The sequence below is a fragment of the Sinohyriopsis cumingii genome, chromosome 18, assembly GCF_028554795.1.
Source record: "Sinohyriopsis cumingii isolate HCF-2022 chromosome 18, ASM2855479v2, whole genome shotgun sequence".
Taxonomy (NCBI): Eukaryota; Metazoa; Mollusca; class Bivalvia; order Unionida; family Unionidae; genus Sinohyriopsis; species Sinohyriopsis cumingii.
The window spans coordinates 103,178,135-103,206,096 of NC_142978.1; the positions used below are offsets into that span (position 1 = coordinate 103,178,135).

At 37.8% G+C, this 27,962-nt stretch overlaps 1 long non-coding RNA gene across 1 annotated transcript; it reads left to right on the forward strand.

Moving 5' to 3' along the window:
• The first annotated feature begins 4,268 nt into the window (after positions 1 to 4,268).
• On the forward strand, positions 4,269 to 26,511 carry LOC149777621 (uncharacterized). Its single transcript, XR_016416197.1, has 5 exons — positions 4,269 to 5,361; positions 5,861 to 5,982; positions 16,380 to 16,494; positions 25,855 to 25,961; positions 26,414 to 26,511. It is a non-coding gene; the product is annotated as an uncharacterized LOC149777621 (long non-coding RNA).
• The last annotated feature ends 1,451 nt before the right edge of the window (positions 26,512 to 27,962 follow it).

The window sequence follows — 27,962 nt, forward strand, 5'->3', positions numbered from 1 at the left end:
AAACGATTGACAGACAAAATTAAAATCGTTGAAGAAGACGAAAATCAGGGGAGAATAATAAGGGCGGGAAAATTTACAAAGATCTACAACGAGGCAAAAAACGTATATAAGCGAGAAGAATTTAGAAAAGGGGGTGATACAATTTTAAACAATATCAAAATAAACAATGTAACCCATACTGTAAAAGAAGATATCCTAAATAATATTTCCAAATATTATAAAGAACTATACACCACACACCACACAGAACATATACTTCAGCACAATCGACAGCTACTTAAAAAATGTCGACTGTGAGATGACATCAGCAGTACATAGAGACCAATGTGATGATGTCATCTCAGATGAAGAAATCACAAAAAGTATATCAACACTCACAAAAGTCACCAGGGAAAGATGGACTCATCGTGGAATTCTACCAAAAGTTCCACGGTGAACTGACGCCGATCTTAAACGCTTTGTATAATAATATAGTTTTAAGTAAAAATAAAATGACTAAATCTATGAGGGAGGGAGTTATCACAATTATATACAAAGGGAAAGGGAATAGAGACGAGATTAAAAACTGGAGGCCTATATCACTTTTAAACACGGACTATAAGATTTTAAGTAGGATTTTAACAAATACAGTAAAGGGTAGGATAAACAAGATAATTAATGTAAATCAAACTTGTGGGGGAGGGATATACAAAACAATATTTTAAACATTAAAACTATAATTAACTACATAAATGAAACTGGTATGATGAGTGCTATGGTACTCTTCGACCAGGAGAAAGCGTTCGACTGATTTGAACAAAACTGTATAAAGAATGTTTTTAAAAAATTTGGTTTCGGACCCAATTTCCAAAATGGACCAAAATCCTACACACTGGGATAATTAAACGGGAAATGCACGAAAGAATTTGAAATACAACGATCAGTGATACAAGGATGTCCACTATCAATGCTAGAATACGTAATGGCAATATAAATCCTACGTCACACGATAAGAAACAACCCAGATGTGCAAGCAGGGGCGTATTAACCATTAAGCAGACTAAGCACGTGCATAGGACACCAGGGCCAAAGGGGGCACCACAAAGTTGAGAAAAGGGTGAAAAGAAAGAAAGAAAAAAGAATGAAGATTTGTAAAAAAAACTGATACAACTAGTGCAAATTGATCATGATGTTCTGTTTCTTGATCATGGTACACCCTAGGGTTATCTTCTCAGGTGTACGTGGAAAAGAGGGGCGCGCCAAGATTTGTCAGTGCTTAGGGCACCAGTGAGCCTTAATCCGCCCCTGATTATACAAGGCATACAAATACCAAACCTAAAAAAGAATTAAAAAATGCTCTAACATGCATATGATTGCAACATCTTTAGAAGAGAGGGGAAATGCTATAAGCGTCGGGTTCCAAAATAAACCACAACAAGCACGAAATCTTAAAAATAGTTAACTGGAGGGGCAACCACCCTGGATTATCGCCCCCCCCCACACACACACACACTTACTGAGAGACACTGTAAAGGCTCTAGGGGTTTACTTTGGTAATAAAAAAAAGAAGCTGTAGAAAATTATGAACATATTATCAATAAAATAAGAGAAAATGTGAAAATCTGGCCATGGCGCCATTACCTATCATGGAGCGGGCCCAAGTGGCCAAGACTTATTTATACTCAAATATTGACTACATAATTAAATCCATAGATATGGATAATACAATTTTAAACAAAACAGACAACGAAATAATAGATTATATATGGAATCATAAAATGCATCATGTAAAAAAAGAGACATTATATAGGGCCAAAAGTAGAGGGGGCTTGGGGTTGCCGAGCCCTCTACTACTATAATTAACTAACATAATCAATAGATTTAAAAAAAAAAATGCACTCAGACCCGGCTACAGCGTGAGAAGCACCGTACATCTACTGGTTCGGCTTCAACTTGAGAAACCGACCAGAGATATACAAAAATAACAAATTAATATAAAAAAATCGAAGTGCCACGCAAACATATGAGAACTAATTTTAAAATATAGAGACAAAACAGATTTATGCAAAATTTAATAAGTAAAAGTCACGCTTGGATTAGGGAGGAGGTAACCAAAAATATAAAATGTAGAGTAGAGCAGGACAACTGAGGGTGTAAATTGGACAAAAAAATTGGAAAAATTGGGGAAAATAAGATCTGTCAAAACACAAAGTATAATTTTTAAATACCTGCACAACACCTGGCTAACAGGCGAAGAAACAATCAAACATCGTATGCTGAGGATAATGCCGAAATGCCCTTTATGTAAAACAGCGAACTTCACCAAACTACATACGATTGTCCAATGTGATAAAACTAAACATAATAGGATAAAGTTAATAATGAAAATTTGCAAAAAATATAAGTATAACAAAAATAACATTTTATTCATAGATTTAGACTACGAAAACAAAATCGTTCTAAAATGTATAGACTATATAGTAACTACGATGATATCCTGTGGACAGGTGATAAAGATTTTTAAATAAGATACGTGGTAAAAATAAGAATATTAACCACAACAAGAACTCAGTACGTCTTACGACGAATAGATACTTACCGTCAGGTTGATATAACGCAATTGATGTTGGAATTGGGGGAGAGAGGGGGAGGGAGGAATAGGTATTACAGACCGAAGGGTCGCGTAGCGCAATTGCGAGCTGATGCCATACCCATACCCCCTCCTCGCACCCCACAACAGCCATATTTCAAAGAAAATTTCAAATTCTATTTCAAATATTTCAAAGAAACCCATATAACTTTTTTTTTTTAAAAGAGAAAAGGGAAGAAAGGAAGAAAGAAAAAAATAAAAGAATTTTGTAATTTAATTTTTTTTCTTCTTTCTCTGAAAGAAAATTCTAAAGACATATATAGGAAGGGATACAGGGAAAATATAAGGGGGAAGTAAATGGCGATGACATCATGGGGCTAAGTCACAGGGCTCAGTGAAGTGCATAGGCCCATCATGAGTCTTTGAAAACACCCAATGTAGAACATAAACAGACAAAATAAAGACACAAATACATACTGTATAACACTTAGTTTAAAACCCTACTAACTTCTCCCGCACTGCATGGTTGACCACTATAGAATAATGTGGTCTCATAAATACGTTTGGATCTTTCAATAAAGCATAATCAGATAAACTAATTAAAGGAGGCCTAACGCGACCCAGGAAAAACACATAGAGAATAAAGAAGCGTGAACCTTGGATCGAGCGTAACCTACCTATCAACATCTTTAAAGACTATTATGAGGAACGACACATATTATCACTCGAATAATAAAATAGGAAATTATTTTTTTTAAACAAAATCTAAATAGTACACCATTCCATCGTCAAAATTAGAAAACCATAAAACAAATTAAAAGATACAATATAACATCATAAAGGAAGAAATACAACTGGGAAAGATATTTGATCTATACTTGCTGTCTCAAACATAAAGAAAATATAGCATACACACAATATAACACCATTACATATAGCAAACACTGAGACCTAGGCGACATATAGCAAAGGTTACAAAACATTTCAAGGGAATGAACTTCGAGCAAGGTGAGGGAAACCAGACTCGGACGAACAACCCTTTAGATAACACTATGGAAACATAAATACCCCATCAAAAATTCTAAAAACTAAATTTTTTATATAAAATTTTGTTTTAATAAAACGTAGAACACATCTGAGGGGGAAATACACAAATATAAAATACTTTTTATTTTTTTTGGGAAATGGGGGCATCTGTCCGTTGCCCCCCCCCCAAAAAAAAAGTGTGTGTGTGTGTGTGTGTGTGTGTGTGTGTGTTATTATACCCATTACATTACTTGCAAAATATATATGGTGCTGACATTTTTGGCAAGAGGGAGACCTACCGATATTCTGCATATAATTATTTTAATGTTTTTCAGAGCGAGAGTATTGGGGCCTGATCTGTTCAATATATTTCTCAACTGATACAGCAGGTATAATCAGAGGCGTAGCTGGGGGGGGGGGGGAAGGGGAGTACATATGTCCCCGGGCGCCAAGGTACAGGGGCGCCAAAATGAGGCTTACAACGTTACATTATAATAAGTAAACAAGGTGTAATATTCAAAAATGTGATTAAACGGGGAGGGGGCTGGGGCGCCAATTTTATAGTTCGTCCCCGGGCGCAAAATATCATAGCTACGCCTCTGGGTATAATAGAGACCCGCCCCCCCCCCCCCCCCCCGAGTTTGCCACAGAGCGCTCGTGTAATATACGGTTTAATACAAAATACATGATTGTGGGCAGGAATATACAAAATTTGGTCGATATACATGATCGTTGGTATCTATTCAAACGAGGGCCATGAAATACATTAGCAAATTCCTACAGTATTTTAAGGCAGGCGATTACGAATTATTTAAACCACGTTTTTCATCTGTCACAGATTTTATAATCATTTTGAAGTGGCTGCTTTATCTCGAGGAAAATGAGCGGTAAGTGTTATACAAAACAAAATCTTAATAGCAATTTGATCACTTTTGCGTCATTTGACAGTAAGAATAGTAATAAATAGAGGATAATTTCTTTTCCTACGTTAGGCCTAATACCTGGTATGTTTTTTAGTGTGGTACACACACAAAAAACAACCCCAAAACAACACTAACAACATTTTAAAAAACCCACAAAAACGAGTGCCGTGCCGAAGCCACGGGCTAAAATGCTTTATTATCATTTTTTTTTTTATTTATAGCATCAATCACAAATTGAAATATATACAGTATTAGCGTTGGAAAAGAAAGTTTTCTTTTTGTTATATTTTTTTTTTCTCACCCTAGCGAAACACTTTCTGCAAATGACCTTAATAAAGAAAAATAATAAATTAACCTAAACCACTTTGAATGTCGACCGTATCTTTTATTTACACGGCATCATGCGCGGAAGAAAATACCAACTGAACCGGGATTTCAGACAGCAGATGAATTGAAGTTGATTCATTGAACATCATTAGCAATTGTACAATCAAACAGATGCAACAATGAAAAGTGGAACTATGAAAAATCGAGAATGTTAGATTTGCGAAGGATTTATTCCGAATCATTGTCTGCTAATAGAGAATTCATGTCAGTTGCTGTGTCAGCGATGCCCACACAGCGCGCCGTCCAAATGTGAAGTTGCGTTTTGCTGACAGACATAACACTGTGCCATAATTTATCTGATGGCATGTAAAGAAGCTGCTTAAATTATAGTATTTAAAAGTTTCTTCATTTTGTAAGAGCTCAAGAAATTAATTCTGGTTTGAAAGACAAGATGACGGTAAAACTCAGAAGACGTAGCTGTACAGTACCGTTGGTGTTGGAGACATCATAATAAAGGTAACTGCGTTAACTTCGCTTTTTGTTTGGTAATTTGTTGGATATTATCTTTTGCTGATCTTCTTTGAGCTTGGAGTAAATTTTACATTCTGAACATTTTTATTTGCACTTATCTTCTTAATATGTATTGCTGGGATATCATATAGAATATGAAGTCAGTATAATGGTACTATATTACATATTTGAATGATAAAAGACTGGTAAATGATATAATGATAAACTACAAAATAAATAATTTGCCCAATATCCCAAATATGTTAATTAAAACAAACATTGAATGTAAATTCAGATATAATGAGCAGTTGTAAGAAGTAAGAAATAACATTTTATCCATTGAACCTGTTATGTGTTATCATCATCAGTTTTAAAATAAACACATGGAGACAAGTTTGCTTAAATTCTAAAATTAACACACACACACACACACATATGGTATTTTAATCTAATACAGAAATGGTGACATTGATATATGCAGACCAATAGTTTTTTTCTTCTACAGATATAAATTAAAAAGCCTAATTCTGAGAGTTTCACCTACAACATTCATGATGGGAAAGGGCCACTAATTAAGAGCTGACATATGTGGAAGAAAAATACCATCCATGTTGAAAAGGGCTAGAGGTAATGTGAGAAAACATAATTTATCAATCTTATTTAACATTATTGTTGATATTTTATCTCAACTGGTCAAAAGGCTAAGTGGGTTTATGTAATGGTCCAGAGTGTGTTATTTATTTCACATCCCCTTCTGTCTTTCAACAGTAAGAAATTAGCTACTTTGGAGTCCATAGTTCTGATCAATTTGTTTATATAAAACTTGGTTTTGGGCTTAAATCAACATCTTGGATAAATCTAATAATGAGGAAAATCCAAGTATATACATGTGATCATGTATAAGATTAGTTGAGTTTTTTAACCAGCCTAAAAGCCATACTTCCACAATATAGGCTAAAATCATTAAGTTGTCCTTGAAGTTTGATGAGTGTTAACCATTAATAATAATAAGGTGATCTTTCATCTGAGTATGTTACCACCGCATGCAATATTTATACATGTAGTGCAGTTTTTACTAAACGTAGAATACATGCTTATATAAATGAGATCTAGATTGAAGAAGTGAAGATGCATACAAATACATGAGGTTATAACCACTACTGCTGATTCAAGTTTGATCATGCTTGGCCATTGGGCTTATAGAGTCAAGTTTCACAATGATGCTTATTATGAGTGTGATAAAGGTATGGTAGTGAAGTGACCTTGCATCTGATTGGCAGAGTTTCTTATGATTTGCACAACAGTGTTTATGATCCAATTTAGATCTGACTTGTTTAATTATTTGCTTGTATGTCTGAGGCTATAAGCAAAATCTATGCATATAATGTGGTGGTTCTACATCTCACTAGCCATTCTTGCTACTGCTCTTAAAACTATTTCTCATTAATTTCATCAGACTTGGTGAATAGATTTATCTCATCAAGATATAGCAAAAGAGCAATTTTGTAAAAAAATATTCATTCATATTAAACTCAAATTCTGCATCTGATTGGTTGACCTTGCAAATACTATAAGGGCTCTATTTCTGACAAAAAGATTATTTTGATTTAATGTAGCAGAAATGCTTATATGATCAAAACATTGAACATATTTGATGACAAATAAGAAATAGTTTTTCATGCAAATTTGATAAACATTGATAAATCGGTTCATATCATTAAAAGCTTGGAAGAGTTTGATTACATGCGAGACCATCACATATTAATCATTCTTTATTTAGAGAATTATTTTTGTCAGGATTTAGTAAAATATGTAAAATCAATATGGACTGGTTTTGTTATGTACAGCAACACTAGTTGTTTACTGAGTACTGAGGGAATTGGAGTAAGGCAAGGGTACATTGCAGTAGGTAACCTGGTTGACTTGATAACAGGATTTTAACACAAACATTTTTATCAGGAGTCTAGCATACTAACCATTGATTCACTGCAGATCCTGCCCCCATTAGTTACCTTTTAATACATAAAGCATTTGGGTTTTTTATGTCACAAATCCCATAGGGATTAAAATTAACATCATAGGTCTCACTGGATAGTTTCGTATTTTGACATCCCTCTAATTTTTAAGGTAGAAGGCATGAACCTAATTATCACAAGCCTAGCATTTATAAATTTACACATAAGCTAAATCTATAATGTGGTTCAGATTTACTTTGAGTTAGGCATGGAAATAGGTTGGCTTGTTGGTGACTGCCTGTCACAGTTAGATGAGCATTGGAGATCATATGCGTAACTTAGTCTGCAAATGAGCTGCCGACTTTTATTTGTGTCTGCTACAGAGGTAAATATAAAAAAATCTTGATGGTAGAGGGGTGATGAAAAGTATGCTAATTTGTTATAGTACTAGTGAACTTTATTCATGCATAAGGCACATACTGATTCTTTTAGTTGCCTTGTCACAGAAAAATATTGAAAATAGCTATTTCTAGTAAAAAATTAATGTAAAATGTACCTGCATCCTTTGACCCTACCAGAACCAAACTAAAAGCTCAAATTTGTGCAGCTGCTTTTGCTCATCACAAACATAATTGGGAGTATAACTGTTAACCCTACCCTCTAGCACACATTTCATTCATTCATTGGATTAAAGTCACGTGCACCTTTCGGTATGTGCGACTGTTTAGTTTGTACACGTTTGTGTACTTTTTGAATTTAGCGATTAACTTATACAATGCCCCCAAGCAAGCAAGCCGAAGCCCAGGTGCCCCAAAAGGTCCCGCCCAGGCTCTTGTCGCTGCAACCTTCTCCATCGTTGTACTCCGTTGGTGGTCTGTTTCTGCATCCTGCATCTCCTTCCTCTCTCATTTCAGGCAGTAACCGAAGCACACCAGCAGCAGTATTATTAAATTTTCGTTGCAATCAATGCCCAGTTCCCTATATTTATTGGGCTATTCCTGTACTATCTTGCCAAACATGTGATTGTCACATACGCTTCAGATATTCCTGAGTTGTGAATTTTCCTATCTTTTGTAAGGTCTATTAAATTTTGTGTACTTTGCGTACTTGAATTTTCCGGAAATTTTTTCACATCTAGTAGGCTTTTAGTAGCCCTTTATTTTGTTTTGGAGATCTCAATTTGGTTAAGTATTTCGTACGTGTGGCTTTAAACCAATCAGTGTGTTTCAGGGCCAGTAAGTTGTTGGTCAAAAGAGGGCTTTCGTGGGTCAGAATGAAAGCCCTATGTGGTAAAATTTGTTTGTAAAAAAGAAAAAAAAAAAGAAAAGAAAAGAAAAAAAAGGTGGGTAGGGAGTGTGTATGCTATATTTGTGTGATGGCTATAGACATTTTTGTTCGTTTTTCTGCTTTTCCCACATATCCCGACAACACACATTCACGCTCACTTTCTCATTCACACTTATAAGTAGATGTGGGGGGGGTGGCCTTATTTATTTTGTTTGATTTCGGGAAGGCAATTCTTTTCATACTGGGGGGTGGGGGTGGTTTGATTATTTGAGGCATACTCTTTTCATTGTTTCTGCCTTCATTCCCCAAGGTCTGCAAGTGTCCTGTTCTTTCTTCTTTTACTGCCTTAGGACGTTTAACTTCATTCTGTGCCTTTTCCTGCTCTTCTTTATTTCAGCTCTTTCTGCCTTATCCCGTGTCCGTTTCTGTTTTGGTCTTCTCGTCCTTTTGATACTGCCATGTTCGCCGTGAGATGTTTTCTTCGAGGGAGGTGGTTTGATTGCCTTTGTTTCCCTTCGCTTTGACCACTTGGCTATTTACCTGTTATTTTTGTTTAGCTTAGCTATTTGTGATTTATTTTAATGTATATTTTTTTTATTTTTATTTTTTTATATTTTTTTTTTTTTTTTTTTGAACCTACGGGGCCTAGCATGCCATTATAATTCCAAAACAGTGATTTTGTAATATTCGTCCTTATCTGGTTTTTATTGTTCGGGTTATGAGCGGCGGTGTCAGTCTGTGAACCCACTAGCCCGAGCCGGCCGTCACAATTCCCAAACAGTGATTTGTAATATTTTGATTGGTTTTTTTCTTTTTGGGTTCGATCTTTTAGGTTTATTGGTTTTAATTTCTTTACATGGTCTCTCTTTATACCCAACCCTTCATTCGGTTTAGATTTGTCCCCTTTTGCCTATTTTGTTAATGAATGTCATGATGTTATTATAGGTCATTCCTATGTTATTGTTTTTTGCCACAAGTAACTCCGGGTATGTCCACCGTTCTCCTATTTGTTCCTGTTGAGATTTTAGTTCGGCCCTTTCCTGGTTGTATTCGGGGCATATATTTATTAAGTGTGCGATTGTTTCTGGAGTAGGGCAGTAGGGGCAGTTTTCGGTTGGTCCCCTTTTTATGTGTTTCCCTGCGCATCCTGCCAATAGTGTTTTACCTGTTCTTATTCTATTTATTATTGTTATATCGTATGGATTTTTGAAGGTCGGACTTTCGACTTTTCTACTTACTTTTTTCATCATCGTGTGTATTAGACTGTTTGCATCCGATTTTTCCCATAGCTCTTGCCACATGTCATTGATCTTGTCCCATGTTATTGATTTCAGTGACGCTGTATGCTATATTTTGGGCTTTTGGTTCGTTTGTGGCGTTTTTTGCTTCTGCATCTGCTTTGTCATTGCCTGGGATTATGGATGTGAGAGGGTATCCATACGAATTCAACGTGTTTGTTGTTTTTTTCAATCTCTTTAAGTAGCGATCTTGCATGATTAATCATATTAGGTCTGCTCTTGGATTGGTCCGTTGCTAACGATTGTAGTACACTGTAAGAGTCGCTTAGAATGACTGCCTTAGTTGTGGGGTATGTTTTGATGTATGTTAATGCCATTAGTATTGCCATGAATTCTACCGTGTATATAGCGCATTGGTCTGGGAGTCTTTTTCCAACGGTGACATCTAATTTTGGGATCACTATCCCTGCTGCAGTTTTATTTGGATTTTTGGTTTTTGATCCATCTGCGAAGATTTGCGTGTATGTCTCGTATTTGTTGTCAATGTACGTTAGTATTGATGCTCTTAGTCCTATCGGGTCATTTTGTTTTTGTCCTAGTTTACGTAAGCTAAGATCTATTTGTGGTGTGGGACAGGTCCACGGGGGGTCTGGGTAGTACCTTATTTTTTCTGGGTTGATATTTGCGATTTGAAATTTCCTTTTTAATTCTATAATTATTTTCCCACTAGGTATTTTTTTATTTTTTCCTTTTGTATCGAATGGTTTGTCGCATGCTAAGAGGGCTTGTAGCGTGAGGTGGTTGGGTTGGTGTATTGATATTCGAGTCGAGTATCGCAGCATCAATTCCTTCCGCCTTAGGTCTAGCGGGGGTTCTCCTACTATTATTAAGATATCTTGTGTGGGGGTACCATTTAGGACGCCGGTGCATACCCTTAGCGCTTTTGATTGGACTGTGTCTAGTTTCTTTAGTAATGTGGCGTTCGCCGCTCCATATACCTGGCAACCGTAGTCCAATTTTGCTCTTATAAGTGCTCTATATAGGGTAACGAGTGTTTTTTGATCAACCCCCCAATTCACCCCTCTGAGGTTTCTGTGGAGGTTGATGTCTCGTTTGCACTTCGTTACGAGTTCTTGGATATGAGCTGCCCACGTGAGTTCGTGGTCGAATACCATACCTAGGAGTGTTGCTTGTTTTTCGAATTTGATGGGTACCCCCTTTAGGGTTAAGTTTGGAGTGGGTGGGGGGTGGCCACCCCCCGGATTGGAAACTATGCCTACTGTTTTTAGAGGTGACAATTTAAATCCCCATTTATCTGTCCAATTTCCTATATCGTTTAGTCCTTTTTGTAGGTGCTTGGTCGTTTCTCTGCTGGCCGGATTGCCAGTTTTCCATACGGCGCTGTCATCGGCGAATTGGGATAAGTCAAGGTGGTTGGGTTTTACCGCTGTTTCCAGGTCGTTTATCATTATATTAAATAAAGTTGGGCTGATCACGCTTCATTGTGGCGTGCCATTTTCCAGTTTGTATCGTTCGGAGTAGTCTTGTCCTAGTCTGACTTGTATCTTTCTATCGGTTAGGAAGTTAGCAATAAATTTGTATATATTGCCAGTTATTCCGTATGGTTTAAGTTTACTTATCAGTCCCTTAGTCCACATTAGATCATATGCTTTTTCCATGTCTAAGAAGATGGCTGTAACATATCTGGATTTTTAAAATTTTTCTCTAGATGCTAATTTGACAGCGGTTTCTAGTCTCATGAGTTGGTCTATTGTGCTTCGGTAGTTGCGAAACCCGCTCTGTGTATTAGCTAGTAGTCCTTTGCTTTCTAAATGGTATTTCAGCCTGTTGTTTACCATAATTTCCATTATTTTACATATATTGTCTGTTAGTGATATGGGCCTGTATGATTTTATATCGCTTGAGGGTTTTCCAGGCTTAAGAATCAGGACCACTACTGCCTTTTTCCATCTTATAGGTATGGTACCGGTTTCCCATATTTTATTAATGAGGTTAAGTGCAATTGTGACAAGTTTTTTGGGTAGGTTCTTGTACATTTCATACCCCAAAGTGTCCTCCCGGGGGATGTGGTCTTTTTGCCGGCGAGGGCCTTTCTCCATTCGGCTTCTGTAAACGGAAGGTTTAGTGGGCCGTCATTATTTCCTGCTTCCTTTATGTTGTCAGAGTTGCTTTCCTCAAATTGCCTTTTATGATTTTTAAACTTATCCTCTAAGTTGGTATTGCTACACATGTTGGCGAAATAGTTTGCGAATAATTCTGCCTTATGTTTGTTGTTTTGTCCAGGTATGTTGGGGGTTATTGATTTAGTTTTGCCTCTCATTTTTTTAATTCTTTGCCACACCTCCTTCGATTTTGTGTTAATATCTAGTTTTGAGCAGAATTCTCTCCATGAGTTTTGTTTAGCTATCATAATAGTTTGTTTGGCAGTTTTTTCCTTTTCCTTGTAGTAGTTAAAGACCCTATTGTTTTTAGTTCTTTTGAATTTGTTTAGAGCTCTTTTTTTCTCTTTAATTGCTATTTTACATTCATTATTCCACCAGGGCACCGTGGGTTTGGGTGCTACTCCTTTAGTTTTAGGAATTGTTTCTTGGGCCATTGTGTTAATGGTTTCTATTAATTTGTCATTAAAGGTGTCAATGTCCCGGTGATATATGGTTTCTGGGTTGATTGAGTCACCTATCTGTTTGAACCTAATCCAGTTGGCCTGTTCGTATTTCCATCTTGGTGTGAAGGACGCTTTATTTTGAGGTATTCTAATTTGTATTTCTATATTTATAAGGTAATGGTCACTTCCCATAGGGTCGCTTTCATCAACTTGCCAATCAGAAATGCCTGCTAATCTTGGTGTGCATAGAGATAGGTCTATTGCTGATGTGTGGCCTGTTCTGTCATCTGTCCGGGTGTGCATTCCGTTGTTTAGAAAAACTAAGTTGCATTTTTGTGCCCATTTTTCTACAATTTTTCCTTTAATGTCCGTCTTTTGACTCCCCCATAGTTCATTGTGCGCATTGAAGTCCCGGCATATTACCACCCATTCTCCACAGTCTTTAATCATTTTGATTGTTTCGTCTGCACTTAAATTGCGCTGCTCATTTGTTTCATAGAGGTTAACGATTAGTACCTGCTTAGTTTGAGCGGTTATTTTGACTATCTGTATTTCGAAGTCATTGGGCGGTCTACTATCTGTTAATTTATGCATTTCTGATGTAATTCCATCTCTAACAAAGGTTGCTAACCCCCCTCCTCTTGCTGTGGGGGATCGATGCTTTAGGTATTTGGTGTTGTAGCCTATGATGTTTGGGATACGTGAGGTATCATTTAGGTGGGTGTCCTGTATGCATATAACATCTGGTTTTCTTTCCTGTTCAAGTATTTTGTTATTTAGTTGGTCAGCGTGGGCCCTAAGGCCGCGTGCATTCCATTGCCATATTTTGATTTCTGCTCTGGAATCCATCTCTAGTGCAAAAAGTCTTAATAGTTTGTTTAATTTACTGTTGTTTTCATTTTATGCGTGTTTCCTACCAGTGAGGGTGCTACCTATTTATTTTGTTTTTGGTATCCTGATTTTTGTTTTGGCCTGCTTATAGTTTACCCCATGGGAGATCATATATTCGACTATTAGGGCTTCTCTAAGAGCCCTGGGGCATTCTGCGTGGTTTGGTTTGTGGTTACCACTACAGTTAGCGCAGTGCTGATTGGTGGCGCTACATGTTTTCCGGTCTGGGTGGTGAAGACCACATTGATTGCACCGGAATAGGTTTCCGCAACTCTTAGAGTAATGCCCCCAATTTTTGCAGTTGCCACAGAACCGTGGTTTGTTTTTGAAAGCAAAAATTTTTTTAGCCTCGAGTTTTTCGGCTATTTTGATAGTTTCTGGGGTGGCGCCCTTAAAAAAGAGTACCACTGCAGTGCTATCCTTTCCCCTTCTTGTTTTTAGGCGGATTGCTTTCTCTACTTCCTGTCCTTTACTCCTTATGTAGTCTACTATTTCATTGGTTTTATTTTGAGTTGATACGTATATGACTCCTTTGTTGTGTGTTTTTGTGGGGTTTGGGTCTATGTGTTGTTTTGTTCTGTTGTGTCTAGTGACCTGAACATTTATTTGGCCTATTCTTTCAATTTCCATATATTTGGCAATCTGTTGTTCAGTGGTGCATTTGATTATCAGCAAGTCGTCTCTAGTGCTTTTAAGCGTGAATTCTCCTTGGTGATGTTTGTTCAATTGCCATGCTATGGTTTTAAAGGCTAACTTCGTTATTTTAGAATTTACTCCCTTGACGAAGAGAGTCAGTTCAGCGGGGTGTTTCTTGTTTTGGATATTTTGCAGACTGGTCTTTTTTCCCTGGTGTTTGTCTCTTTAGCTGACTTTGTTTCGTTGTCCATAACCGGCTTGCTGGGTCTTGTATTGACAGTTAGTGTGTTCCTTATTCTTTCTAACTGGTATTTGGGATTTGGTTTTCCTATTATTCTTACCTTTTGTTGAGTCGTGTGTGACTGCTTTATTTGTGGTAGGGTGAGGGCGTTCTGTTTCATCTAGTAGGTTCTCAGTTTGAGTCCCCTGGCTGCTAGTGTTTTTAACCAGCGTGGTCTGGGTTGTTTTTGTGCTTGTTGAGTATTGTTCCTCAGTTTGGGTACTCATGTCGGATGTAGTTTTGCGGTTACTCGGTAGATTGTCCACATTCTCGTTTACGCTTGGTGACAGGTAGAGTCTACTCATCGAGTCAGTTGGGGTCGAGTTGAAAATTGGCGTTAAGAACTGTATCTGTCGTTTTTCTCTTAGGGGGGATGAGACTGCTTCGGAGTAAGTTTGCCTTAGTTTATCTGCCTTTAGGTTGACCAGGCAGCTGAGATAACTATTTGATGATGTGACATTAATTTTGTTGTTATCCATCTTGAGTTTCTTTATTTGATGTAAGGTATATATGACGGGATATTTCTTTATCTGTCTTAACTATACTTTATTCTACTTAGTACTATGAAAAAGCAACAGCTGTAAGGGGATATGCAAATAGCTTTTATTCTGATTTGTGTAATTAATTATTATATTACTATTATCCAATTTAAACTTATTGAAAATTATTTTCTAGCCAAATGGTCAAAGTAAAAGGTTTTACTTACCCCGATCCAATTTTCTTTTTAAGATCTTTAGAGTTTTTAAATACAGCCTTCTAATTATACAAGTTTCATTACATTGGTCAATAATTAGTCACATGTGATGACACTTGTAACTAATCAAACCACAGCAACTGAGAGCAGACTAAGCACTGATATTTATATGGTACAGTGGCAATATACAGTCTGTCTGCTGCAACACATGAAACAAACTGGACAAATCTGAAAGCCTTGAATTTGACTTTATTTATCTGTATGGTAGAACAGAACCTGAGTTGAAAAGCTTTTAAAGAAAGACCTTGATATCAAACCTAATAATAACTGCAGGAGTTATATTATGGATAATTAACCATTCTCTCAGTTTCAAACTGGGCATTCCATCCCATGGGGTTCTAAATGTAAACCAAGTGTAACTGATATCCTAATGAACTGTAAAGACCATAGCAGCACAACAGCAGGGGACCAGGTATGTCCAGATCCAGAAATCACAGACCAGTTTCAAACTGATGATGAACCACATAAAAATTACACATCTGCTAGAACTTATGTTATGAAGATAACTTAAATTGCATTATTATTAATCCTCCTCCTCACATTCATCATAATTGAGATGCATCATATATGTTTTATTGTAAAATAGTTTATGCAACATAATTCAGTGAAGACCTTTGCTGCCAATTTACCAGTGAACCATTTGTTTCAATGAACATATTTTATGTTGTAACAAGGAGCATCATTTAAACATTATGATACACTTATCATACCTGTATATGAAATCTTAATACTAACACTTATACTTGCAATACTACTACTAATAAAAACACCTGCATTGATAATTTGATTATGTTCAATTGGACTTGTATCTAAATGATCACCAGCTGTATGAAAAGACATATTTTAATATATAGATATTGGATGGAATACTAGTTACCACAATTGAATAGTCATATGATAAATGATATATTATTTTAAACAATTTATATTTGCAGTGAAACATACTTTTACATTATTTTCACTTAAATTTCATTTATAGAGCAGTATACTCTGCATTCATTAAATTACTGAAATGGTTATAATACAACAACAAATACTGCAACTTCCAGAATCACAAAAATCAAAAGATATAAACAAAAACTTCCCTACATGTATCAACAGTTGTCACTTAATAGACAGAACTCTGAAGATTTAGAATAGGATGTTAACAAATTAGGTATTCAAGTTAAAAAGAAAAAAATACCAAGTAAGCTTACTACCAAAAAATCAAACAATAACAGTGAATTTTAGTACATTCCCAGGAAACAGAATATATGATTTTTCTTAACTTGATCTGATACATCTTAAATCTATAGAAAATGATTCATATTGTATGACTAAAATATTATGTAAACAAAAATTCCATCACTTTTTTCAGATGCAACATGCATACCCCAACCCATCCTTCTTGATCATAAAGTATACCAGCATTCCACTATAAGATGGGGAGCTGTAGTGGCTCAGTGGTTAGCTTTCTGGACCTGTGAAATAAGGTAGGTTCAAATTCTACCATCAGACCAACCTGGGTTAGCTACCATGGTGTGTCCTTGGGCAAGGCACTATACTTAAAGTGCCTTGGCACTAAATAACTTACTTGTGTTGGTTTACCATAAAAGGCCAAACCAAACACAAAAAAACAACAACTTTAAAATATGAGTTTTGTCAATACTAAGTAATTGAAAATCATACTGAAGAAATGTTTTTGTTAATACAGATTAATGGATCTAAAAAATCTCTTTCTTCTGCAGGAGTTTAAAATGTTAAATTAAAAAGGTCATGGTACACATTGCCTTGTTCGTACACATCAGGCTCCGTAACCCATATCCAACTAAAAATTTTAGTAGAGTCTGAATAAAACATATTTTAATCTGGATGATAATATTCTTTCTCCATTCATATATTACACCACCAAGATTGATCCAAATAAGATTACATTTTACTATAACACTGAGGATGAGTATGCCTCTTAACAACTTACAAATGTGGAGAGAATGGAGTTAAACTGAACTTTGATTTCTTTTCAACCATAGCACAAGATGATCATTTATTATGAAAAAACCTGAATAAAGTTGGAGTTCATAACCATGACAGTCTTGATACAATATAAATTCAATATATTATTGTTGTCTTGAGGTATAGTTCTGTATATTACAATCTCACACAAGATCAGGGTATATTTTAGTACCATACAGTTAATTCGGGATTGTATTAATACCTATTCTGGTGAATGAACATTAAATAAGATTTACTATTTTGGAACCAGTTGCAATAAAGTTTACTAAACAAGAGAAAATATGACTTTACTATAATATCTAAAATGTAAAATCTGCAAACAGAATACTTGCTTGACTTTACACTTCAACTATATCATAATATTTATTTGAAATGAATTTATACAAATGGCATTAAATTGGGTTTCAGGCTGGTAATGACAATGGTAGTAGTGAATAGGGACGGTCTAGGGACTAGGGAACTTCCATGTTAAAAAGGGTATATCCACTCTGGGGACTATGTAATTTAACATGGGAGAAAAAAAAAAATATCCATTCTAGGGACAAGGGGAATTTAACATGGGAGAAAGAAAAAAAACTATTCACTCTAGGGACAAGGGAAATTGAACATGGGGAATAAATCGTGGGACTGTCTTGGGACTAGGGGAAATGGAACAGGGTCGGGACCCTATTTTAATAAGGTCCCGACCTGATGGGTCTATGAAAATGGAACAGGCGAAAATTGAAACAGGGAGGGGTCTCTATTTTTTTATTATTTTTTTAAACAAAAAAATAAAAAAAGGGGTAGGCAATTGAAAGTCAAGATCTTTTCGAGAGATAGGAATGGCCCTGAAAAGGGCCTTTGGTTTTATGTTAATATACCCTTAACATAAAGGGCATCTGTGACATCTTCTTCTTGACCTTAGGCTGTGCCTGACTGCAGGACCATAGATTAAGACTCTTTTGAGGCATCCTTGATGCTCCACATAAGATTCTTCGCATCCACAGGCTGGTGTCTGTCCTGTGGATAACTGTCCAGTTGGATCGGACATACATTGATATGTCCATCCGGAACATCATCGAAGACACAAGCGTTGAAGATTGTACATCGGTCCACATGTTGGGGTGCTGAGTAACAGGTGAAGGAATGCAGTGAACTGTACTTATTTATAGGGGGAGGAAGGATTGAAACGGATTGAGTTTGTTGACCAATCCAAACACGCGTTACAAAATTCAGTCAGCCCACGTCCAATCCGAAGAGAGCAGTCTGTGACGTCACATAGTCTATATAGATTCGCTAGCGCCTGTGCGTAGTCAATCTAAGCGACAGTTTTTCAACATGACGGAAACTCAGAAAACGATCAGTTTGGGTGCACTGATGGTGGAGACTACCCAAGGGAACCCAGACTTACTTTCAGGAGAGGTGAATTGGGATTTTGTGGATTTTTTACCTTGCAAGAATTTGTTCCTGAACCTTCGTCACCTTCTCCTTCATTACCGCACATGGAAAATTTTAGACAGAGACAGAAAGAAGAATTGGAGAAATTTATACAACAGCAAAAGGAAGCGGAACAAGCTTTTCTCCTACAGCAACAGCAGCAAGAAGAAGAGGTAAGAAAAAAACAACAAGAAGAAGACGCAGCAGCAAAGAAACAAGGGTGTCAAAATCAAACGGTCACGGTACTGTTAGACATTTTAGTTAAGAAGTCTGAAACAGATGTATCAGACTTCTTTATTACGGCCGAAGAGAATACGACCTTCCCAAGCTAAACACTCCAACCCTGTGACTACGCCTACTGCACCATCCTTAGTGATTTCAACGAAATCATCATCAACAGTACGCAGTCCAGAAGTAGGCCTTGGCCATGGCAAAGGCTTAAGACAGTTAAAGTTGATTGTTTAAACTCACCCCTTACACCAAAAAAGGCCCTTTTCAGGGCCATCCACGTCTCTCGAAAAGAGATAGGCTTTCAATTGCCAATAACTAATAAAAACCATTTTACCCAATAGTACCTGTCTGTGTATGAGTGTGCGTGAGTGTAGGTTCTTATTTTAAAATCAAAACCCAAAGACACTTACCTTTTATAATTAATTTATTCTTTTATAAATATTTACAATTCACAATTCACAACAGAGCACTTTAAAAAGTTCATAGACTTATTCTGTCTCATTGTTCACTCTCTGTTTTTTTAATTTCTTCACCGTCATAGTCTTTTCCTCCTCTTCCTCTTCACTTTCTTCCCTTCTTTTCTTCTCCTGTTTCTTTTTCTTCACCTGTCTGTTTTCTTCCTCTTCTTCTTCCTCTTCCTCTGAAGAATCCCTCTCTTCTTCTGACTCCTCTTGTTTCTTTTTTGGGCAGTCTGGTGACCAATGTCCTTTTTCTTGACAATAATAACAGGTATCTTGACTTTTGTCTCTTCTAACCCCTTTTTTTTCTTTTTTGACGGTCTGGACACTCTGAAGACCAATGCCCTTTCTTCTGACAGATATAGCAAGTATCTTGACTTTTATCTTGAAAGGAAGGAGAGTAGTCCCTCGGCTGGTCTGAAGAGAATTTTCTAATGACCCCTCGCAAAGCTCTGATGAAACGTTCGATCTTGGTAGTCTCTTCCATTGTTGTGCTCAGTTTGAGAGTGAAATGAATAGTGAAAGGACAAGACACATACCCTTTATATACGCTGGTCTGCTATGACTATAAATTAATCCATGGTGTTTAAACTTTAGTCATTTGACTTTTTGCTATCGAGATGAAATGATCCAATTCATTTGAGAAGAAAGAAGAAGAAAGTAAGAGGCAGAAACGTGATCTATCGCCTCGTACTAGGGCTGAAGTCTTGGCACAAATTCATGCCAGTGATTTTGAAGAGGACATGAGTGAACCAGAATCCAAACCCTCTAAACAAAGTTTACCACCCTTAGTCAACCCTGAAAAGTACTATGACATTCGAGAGACGGAAAAGCGTCCCTCTAGAAAATTTAGAACTACGGCTTACAAATACACAGTGAAGTTTAAAGATTTCAAGTCTGAAGTACTGTTAGAGAAAGCAAAAGGGTTCATCACCGACATGTGGGATTCTTTGCTCACCACACTCAAGCGACAATGTCAACCCAAAGAAGATGATCGCTTGAGACTTTCCATACAACATGATGGCTTGAAATCCCCTGTTTGGATCGAGTTTAGCAGCCCTGCAGAATTGACCACTTCCAAAGTCATGGACAAGATTCAACACGTGCAACAATCTAATGACCAGTTTGACATCACCGATGGAAAAGCCACACTGGACATGACCCACGTCTCTCCTCCTCAAGGGACCGGACAATGCAGAAAGACCTTATTGGTCAACAACCTTCGCATTACCAAAACAAGTCTTGTCCAAATTAACAATTTTCAAGACCACATGTGTTTAGCCCGAGCCATCGTGGTGGGATGAACCTATGCCGACAAGAACGACACGGTAGAATGGAAAAGAGCCTGGGAGAACATTCGAAAATCGAACCGAGCCAAACAACGAAATGAAGCAGAACTTCTGTTACAACAAGCATGCCTGTCCAAAGACACATCCTGTGGCATTCCTGAGATGCAAAAATTGCAAGATGCCCTAGCTCCACGATACACCTTGAAAGTGCACCCTCAAGAAGTGCGCGGGTCTCTGTTGTTTCGAGGGAAAGACTTTAAGGATGGAAAATACATTCACCTTTATCATCACGATGACCATTTCGATACCATTACCACTATCACTGGATTCCTGGGATACAAATATTACTGTGAGAAATGTGACTTATGATGGTTATAATAATCGAGAGCAACACAAACATTGTGGATCGAAATGCTCAGGATGTTTGGCCTCTCAACCCTGTCTGAGCGAAGGGCAAGAACCAGTGCATTGTCCTGCTTGTCTGCGCACATTTGTCAGCCCTGCCTGTTACCAACAACATCTGAAGATGCAAGGTTCACAGAAGAAATGTGCTTGTCAACTCCTGAGATTGTGCCCAATGTGTGGACAAGGTCTATGTATCAACAGTACCAAGGCACACGTATGTTCAGGAAAGAAAAAATGTCACATTTGTCACTGCATTGTGGACTTGGAACACCAATGCTACATACAAAAATACCAATCCCAACCAGAGAAAGAGGATGGTCACAAGAAGAAGAAAGGCAATTTCATCTTTTTCGATTTCGAATGCATGCAAGAGACCAGTATTCACATTCCTAATTTCTGCGTGGCTCATCGAGCGTGCGAGAAGTGATTCAAGAACCTATCTTGAGTTATTGCCCTCACTGCAGTAAGATTCCTGGAGGGCGTGAAAAAATCTTTCAAGGACTGAACACACTAGCCGATTTCACACAATGGGTCTTAGACCCCATCGACAAGACGTGGAGCCAAGAGGACATCGAACATTATTATGGAGATTGTCATCACCATGCCACGGTGATGGCTCACAATTTCTCCGGATACGATGGACAGTTTCTTTTGAGATGTTATACGGAACGTGGCATCGAGCGTCCTAAAATCACTTTGAACGGAGACAAAATCATTTTCATGCAAGTGGGACAAGTGCAGTTTAAAGATTCGATGAGCTACTTAGCCATGCCTTTGAGTCGAATGCCTAAAATGTTTGGAATGACAGAAATGGCTAAAGGGTACTTTCCACACTTTTTCAATACAGAAGCCAATCAACACGCCGTTCTACCCCATTTGCCTCAGGCTCACTATTACGACCCTGACAACATGCGTACTGAACGAGAAACTTTCTACGCTTGGTACCAGGCTCACGCCTCCGACCCTTTCGACTTTCAGGAAGAAATGCTAAAGTATCGTCGTTCCGACATGGACATTTTACGGCGATGCTGTGGAAAATTTCGAGAACTGTTCATGGAACACGGAGGGGTTGATCATTTAAAAGAGGCTTGCACCATTGCCAAAGCGTGTTCCTTAGTCTACCGACAACGATTCATGCTTGAAAACACTGTGGCTGTCATCAGTCCTCAAACGACCAACTATGTCAAACGTCAATACTCGGTCAAAGCCCCATGCTGGTTGCATTACTTGTGCGACAAGGAAGACAAATGGATTCAGCATGCCCGCAACGGACAGGGCGAAAGATCATCGGAATGCATTCGGTCAATGGCTGGGACTTAGAAAACCCCAAGATCATGTACGAGTTTAACGGTTGCTTATTTCACGGATGTCCCGTCTGTTACCCTGACCGCGGCACTAAAAATCAGTTCTTACAACGAACCATGGAAGACTTGTACCAGGCCATTTGTCAGCCACGCCTAAAGTTAGAACAGGAAGGATAGCAAGTGGTGGAAATGTGGGAACACAAATACAATCACCGTTTGAACACCGATCCTGAGTTTAAATGCCTCATGGAAAGTTACCAGTTCATGGACCCCCTGAACCCAAGTAATAGTTTGTACGGAGGAAGGACCAATGCCACCTGTTTGCTGTACCAAGCTGACGAAGAGAAAGGAGAAGAAATCAAATACTTGGACGTGTGTTCACTGTATTCCTATGTGTGCAAATATTGTTGCTTTCCTGCAGGGCACCCACAATTGTTCACCGAACACATCGACCTAAAAAACATTCGACAATACGAAGGCTTGATCAAGTGCAAAGTTTTGCCTCCCACGAACCTATACCATCCCGTCTTACCTCGCCATTGCCAAGGCAAACTTGTGTTTCCTTTGTGCCGTACTTGTGCTGAAACGTGCAACCAAGATCAACCTTGTCATCACACCCAGGAAGAACGGGCCTTGACGGGGACATGGGTCAGCGTAGAATTGTTCAAAGCTCTGAACATGGGATACCAACTGTTAGAAGTGTACGAAATTTGCCACTTTCCCAAGACACAATAATTCCACAAGGGTGACCCCACGCAGAAAGGCATTTTCGCAGACTACGTGGATGCCTTTTTGAAACTGAGCAAGAAGCCAGTGGCTATCTGTCCTGGTGTCACACTCCCGAAGACCAAAAGACATTCAGAGAGAAATTCTGGGCACAAGAAGGCATTACTTTAAATCACATTGAGAAAAACGAAGGCAGGCGATCGTTTGCCAAAGTGATGTTAAATTGCTTGTGGGGTAAAATGGCACAATGACCGTGTTTACCCAAGACGGAGTATTTGACCGAACCTTCCCGCTACTTTCAGATGATTCACGACAAAGCCAAATTCATGAAACACGTGGACGTCGTTCGTGAGGATTTGATCTTGGTGAATTACGAAGAAGATCTGAACTTTGTAGAAGATGACCCCTTTGGAAATGTCATCATTGCAGCTTACATGACAGCTCATGCTCGCTTAAAATTGTACGAAGCTTTAGAACTGTTAGGGGAACGTGTCTTGTACTTTGACATGGACAGTTGCATTTATATCGATCACCCGAGTCAACAGCACCCTGACATCGAAGGAGACCGTTTAGGAGCCTGGACAGACAAGCACCCCGATGACAAGATTCTAAGTTTCGTTAGTGGTGGTCCCAAAAATTACGGCTACGAATACTGGGACAAACAAGGAGAAGTGCACACGAAGTGTAAAGTGAAAGGACTTACTCTGAATTATCGTACCAGTCGAGTGGTCAACTTTGGCATATTGAAAGAAGCCTTGCAGTCTAGAGAAAGTGACCACCTATCAACCCAACAAGATTGTACGTTTACCCACACACCACATCGTCAGTCGACCCTTGGAAAAAGTCTATCAAATCGTGTAGCAGAAGCGAGTGCGGCTTCCCACCCACTTTACTTTGCCGTATGGACATGTCGGTATAAAACATTGGTTGTAAGAGGATAGCCACCCACCAGAAGGATGACTTCGCCGCAGCAAGAATCGAGTGAGAAATCCAGTGAGAACTCCAAGTTCAAACCCTACCATTTTCCAGTCTTCTTACCTGACTATTGTGATTGTGCCCGTCGATTGGACACGTTTCAAAAATGGCCTACGGATAGGGAAGGATTACCTTCTTCGTATGTTTTAGCTAGAACAGGATTTGTCTACTTCGGACCCGAGTCAGGATTGGGATACGAAGTACAGTGTTTCGCTTGCGGACTGAAGTTACGAATGGATCTATGTATCTACAAAGATTCAGCTATTCTGGAACATACTCGATGGTCTCCGCACTGCCCTTACCTTTCAATGGCCTTTCCACCCATTAAACTACGGTACAATTATGACGGTACCTTCCAAAACTAGACGTAAACACATTGCATCCTATTTCATTGTTGTTTCTTTTCCACATAATAGCTTATTTTTTATAAAATGTTAAACTTTACTAATCTTTTTTCAAGATCACTTTAGTTTGCAAAAATATATCTTGTCATTTATTGGCATTCTACATTGAATTTTGTAAACTAGCTATAAACCTGACCTAATTACTCAACTTAACTGCTGACAGAAACAGTCTACAGTAAATGTATTTCATTTCTATAGCTCGATGGATAAACATTACATCTTTTAAAGCTGTGCACAGAATAGGCCAACATATCACGAGTCAGGAAAACATGGGGGTGGTATCCCCTGTGTCCAAAATTAATATCATTTTGAATAGAATATTCTAGTGACAATTGCCTCTTTTCAAATGGTAAGCATTGCTTTTTTTTATTTTCATCAATCTGTCAAATTCGGTATGCATTTTGCTTTAATATTTGAGATGGAAACCTTAGGTGCATAGAAATGTCAGACAGCATTGTACATCATGGATGGTGTCCAACATACTTTTATGATCATAAAACAAAATCCCATTTTTTAGTTATGGCCACTGATTTAAAAAATATTCATCCAAGCTAAATATAATAATAATAATAATGAGGACTTTGTATAGCGCCTAATCTTTAGAAGCTCTAAGCGCTTTGCAACATTAGACAACATAAAAACATACACAATGATATGATTACAAAAACAAACACCATGAAATTAGAAAACATAAAAAACATGCTGAGAATATTTAAGGTAGTTAACATTATTAAGTCATTAAGTTTGTTTTTGTAGTCAGAATAAGTAGTTTTGAGAGCACTCTTGAATGGGATCACTGCGTCTTTGTGTCTAAGTTCAGTGGGCAATTCATTCCATGTTGCTGGGCCCTGGTATGCAAAAGAATGCTGTCCATGTGACTTTGTTTTCATAGTGAGAATAATGAGTATATGATTGTCGGAAGAGGAGTGTAAGTATCTTGCTTGTGTGTACACATAGGTGAGGTCGGATAGGTATGTTGGACTAGAGTCTGTCAGTGAAACGTAGCACAGAGAACTTATGTTGTGTTTGATTCTGGATCGAATGGATAGCCAGTGTTGGGTACAGAGCAGCGGGGAGGTGTGCTCTGATTGTGGTACTCTAAGTATGATCCAAGCAGCTATGTTTTGAACTTTTTGAAGTCTCTGCAGTAGATATTAAGATGAACCAGACAGAATTGAGTTACCATAGTCCAGTCTTGAAAGCAGTAATGAACACACAAGTGTTTTAGTGGCATCAACTGAAAGATATCTGAGAATGGAGCTGATGCGTCTCAGCTCAAGATACGCAGCCTTGCATATGTTCATGACATGTTGGTGCAATGTGAGAGTACTGTCCAGAGTAACACCTAGGTTTTGTACTGATTGTGTGAATTTAATGTTGGTGTTGCTGATATTTATTGTGTGAGGTAAAGGATGTGAATGAGAAAGTCTTTGATAAGTAAGTATGGCTTGATTTAAATTGTGTTTTTCATGTGACTTGCCAGAGATTTTTAAATGAATTGATAAAGTAACTTGAGACACATTTCAAAGTACATGTTTTAAAAATATTCCATTGATTATTGCTGGCATTTAGAAAAATGCAATGCATCCTTTGTTTTGAAACTTATTTTAAAACATTGTATTACTCATGCAGAAGCCTGCTTGAAAACTAATGGCAAAGCAAAGGCAAATGGAATGGAAGAGACCATATCAGAGACCCTCAAATATGCACCCAACCAACGCAGAATGATAAAAAACAAGGTAATCCAAATGACTCTTATTTCATCAATATTGGATTCAGTTTCGTCTTTTAAAGCATAGTATTTGCAAAGCGGATGCATTTCTAAACTGATAACAAAATCAGCTTATCCTATTGCCCAGGACTATCAGAGCTAGAGTCCAGCTAACTACAATATGCATATATCTTGTCTGATCGGACAAGTGCCTCCATTTGGAATTTTTATTCACATGAAATATTTGGATGAAATAAATTCATCTTTGTGCAAATTGATTGCACCATCCACTTGCCAGAAATGACAAGTAAGTGCAAAGTTATCTTGTATCATGGCTTAACGATAGCAAGGGAAGCACAAGTGCAGTGAAGAAAATTTCATACATTTTTATAATGCTGATTAACATGACTTCTGCATATGTAACTAGTGCTGAGATGATATGACTTTATTTAAGCATTACAATTTTGTTTTAATTTGCAGGTGCCTGAGCAGAAGAAGTAATAGATAAACTTTACAGTGGAGTTGGAGACTGATTCTGATTCATAATCTTAATTAAATCTAGAAAATAAACATTAAAGTCATATTAAAATATCTGTTGTATTGTTTCCTTCTTTCATTTTTCTCTTAAAAACAAATGTCTGAACCTTTAGTCTGTAAATTCAGTGGATTCCTTATCAGCCCATCTACTTTTACTTTACACCATGCTACTTTAAAAAAAAAATGAATTATTCCCATTGGGGTAGGTCCCCCCAACCCCCCACCCTACTTTGTCAACTTACCTGCCACATTTAAATCTAATGGAAGGCCCTGCTGTAAAGCCTGTTAGTAAAACTACCCAACAAGAGGATTTCATACATTTGCAACTCCTAGATGGATGGTAATGTTTTCATTTTTGTAATGTAGATTTGGACATTCTTGCCACCAGTATGGAATATGTGTTTCAGAAACACAAGCAGCTTTCATCAGATTTGCATATAGGTTTTATATGTTGTGAGTATGTTGTAGGAAGATTTTTTAAATAACATCATATGAGATGATGCCAGTGGAAATGGCAGAAAAGTGTCTGTATTGTTCACCAACTACACCTTGTTCTTACAAAATGTGGCTGTTACACATTCCTATGATGATGTCACTGACAGCCATCAGTGAGGAATGCCCCAACAAGCATAATACAAATTGCTTCCATTGTAATTGTTACAATTCCATTCTGACCACTCCGGTGTCCTAGTGGTTAGAGCGTCCGCCTCAGAAGCGGGAGGTCATGGGTTCAAACCCCAGCCAAGTCATACCAAAGACTTACAAAAATGGTATTAACAGCTACCTCGCTAGACGCTCAGCATTAAGAGGTTAGTGTTAGGACTGATCGGCCTGGTGTCAGGATAATGTGACTGGGTGCAACATCATACTACATGTTTGCAGCATGATGCCCCAGTGCTATACATCACTATAAACTGCCACACTGCAGACATCGTAGCAATATGACTGAAAAATTATTCAAGCTACGTTAAAAATCCAATCACACACACACAATTCCATTCTACGATCCAGAACCAACACTAATTCCGTACTACAGTTCTTGCATTTCAATCCAATTTTGCTTTTGAAATGTAGTGCCACTCAATTCATAATGAACCCATTCATTTCAAACACTCGCAAATACTTATTATTCCTGTCTACAACTGAAAAATATCTATATAAAAAAACGTGTAACTGTGTTTTATGCAAGGGCATGGAGATGCACAAAAACTTGCACCTGAAGCTTGAATAAAACCCCGACTGTGGATAAGACTTTACCCATCGATTACCCCAGCTTGGGGATAAATTCCGACCGTGGCGATTTATTATATATCCTATGACTGCTCCAGCTTGAGGGCAAAATCCAAGCACATCCCTAAAAAGATAACAAGTATAGCGGCTCTTTACCTTCTGTAAATGCCACTTGAGCTTCCTGATGCTGTTGTATCTGCCATTTGACAGAATCACGAATGTGGATATATTTCTTAATTGCCTCTAGTTGTTGAGCTAGTTT